Raw genomic sequence first — 2,521 nt, 5'->3', positions numbered from 1 at the left:
TAGCCTTTCTTCCACTCCCTTTGACTCTTGGTGACAAGAATGGCGCTCCCATCTTTTCTGTGGATCGGTCCATCCTTTGTCTATATCCCTAGATGGAAAATTTACTTCCAACGGAGAGGTAATTTGCTACTTCTCTTCAAGAAAATTGCTTGATGAATACCTCTGTTAACCGTCCTAATCGACCTTTTTAGGATGTTGAATTCGATCCTTCGAGCTTGGATAGGAAAGGGCATCCTATAGATTACCAGCCACCGTGCCCGATTTCGAGAATGGGATCGGCTGCACCTTCACTGAAGAAATTGATGAAAATCCCTGCTGCCCCCATAATCATGACATATCAATCTTCAAAGCGCAAGGTGGTCCAAGGGGCAACCCAAAAAACTACTACTAGGAAGAGACCCCATAGAACGAGACCATCAACTGCTTAGGTAAACAGTTCACCTCCTTCTCAAAATGATATTCACTTGCTAACTTCATCCCTTCACAGCTATCGAGCATTGCATCCCAACCTATTCTGGGTGCAAAACTGTCATCCCAGGCGTTTGACTCAGCACCAACTAAACTCCAATTGGCTGTTCCATGAAGGGAGCCGATCTCGGTTGAAATAACCGATACTTCCACAACAGTAGAAAATGTGAGTTTTATTTTCGATGCTTACCAGGGTATTTTCTTTAACTTCCTTCATTCAGTCTTCTACCCTTCATCTAATTTTCTATTGTGCCAGATACTTCCTGATGAAACACTTGTGCAAGATCAGGAGCCTGACAGTCCGCTCAATGACCCTATCAACGTTGAAGGTGGCCTTGTTGCCGCCAACACTCAGACTATTGATTCCCCAGTCCGTCAAACAACTGATGGTGAGGGAGTTATTTGTTCAATTTATCTCTCTGTAGTAAACAAGAACTAAAAATCTTCCGATGTTTGCAGATGTCGATGTTGAGATTTCTGAGCTGATTCAACTAGATATTACTGGTGTATCATCAGTTGTTCCATCCCTTCAAATAGAGGCTACCATAGAAAAGGTGTTGTACCTCATTTTACTTGTTCATTCTATTATAAACTGATCCAATCCTTCTAATTAGGTTTTCCCTACATAGGCACTCGATCCTCTAGCCCGGAGCTACTCTTTCAATCTTGAGGAATATTTTGATGAAGATGAGATCAGATCGTCAACCACTTCCTCTAGCGAAGCTCTCCAGAGGAGACCAGAAATCGGCTAAGAAATATACTACCAATATTTGAGAGGAATATAGCCGATTTGGTCCAAGATACTGATTCAACGTAGAGAGTCTTCTTGGCTATTAAGGGTGTGTTTACACCAGAATTTGGAAGATGGATTTCAGAGGCTCGGAAGCTCCCAAAAAACCATATCAGTAAGGAATCAATTGCGTGTAGATCAAAAACAGATGATTCCGATACAGCACTAGACTCAGCTTTCTTCAGATAGCACCAGCGGATAACGACAGAAGCTATGATCGGCGCTGGGACGAGGCATGCCGGACTCTACAAAAAGGGAAAGATTAGAGTCCAAGTTATCTTAAATAAGGAATGTTTTCTTTCATACCAAAGATTGTAACAAATCATGCTCGAGTAGGATTCGTGTTTAGGCCCCAGGTATAAATACCAAACCCCGGCTATTGTAAGAAAAACCCAATCAATCAAATACAAGTCAATTACTTTTTTTGGCTCTGGCCACCCTTTAGGAGTAGGAGTAGAGTAGATCTCGGCGAGTTCTTTAGCAAGTACGGCTGCATCGATCCGGTCGACATCCACTGCTTGTTGTAAGTACTCCATGGTTTATACCTCTGTTTGTATGGCTGCATTGATCCGGTCGACCCACACTGCGGCTCTGGTATAAGCTAGTTATCGACTCTCGCCTAATTCAAGTATGGCCTGTGTGATTCTGCCTCACACCCCACTACTTGAATTAGATCGAGGTCAAGTTATCGGCTCTACCTTTGAATGGCAGTCTTTGGTAGATTCATTAAGTTACCGATATTGCTTATTGTTTTCATTGTTTATCTAATTACAACAATATCACTCTGCCTGATTGAGATTGATCCAGATCAGCCTTATATCTTATTTAACCCATTGTTTGCTAATCTTAAATTGATCTAATATACTTCTTAAACGATGAGTTATGTTTTTATTGGCTGTTTTATATCAATCTTAATCGTGCATAGCGTGCGGATAAGGCATGCTCGATCTTGAGTAGATCTATTGATTAGCGAGAACCATTTCATGGCCTGTCATCATGGCCTATGGGATTCTGCCTCTCACCCCACTGTTGGCACCATGGAGTGGGGATCGTTAGTTAGTAGATCCGTTCCTAAGAAGGCATGACCTTAACTGCGCGCTATGCCTAAATCGGCTGTTTAGCCGATATCAAATGCTTTCACGAACAATTCACATCACAAGATCGTTGAAGTACAGATAAGTTGAAAGATGTGTTAGCCCCATGATCTTGTTATTGTATTACGGCCTGCATGATTCTGCCTCATGCCCCACTGATATTAGTAAT

Source organism: Miscanthus floridulus, chromosome 11 (genome assembly GCF_019320115.1).
Source record: "Miscanthus floridulus cultivar M001 chromosome 11, ASM1932011v1, whole genome shotgun sequence".
In the NCBI taxonomy this organism is placed as follows: Eukaryota; Viridiplantae; Streptophyta; class Magnoliopsida; order Poales; family Poaceae; genus Miscanthus; species Miscanthus floridulus.
The sequence above is the reverse complement of the archived record's forward strand: the minus strand, read 5'-3'. Positions refer to the sequence as shown.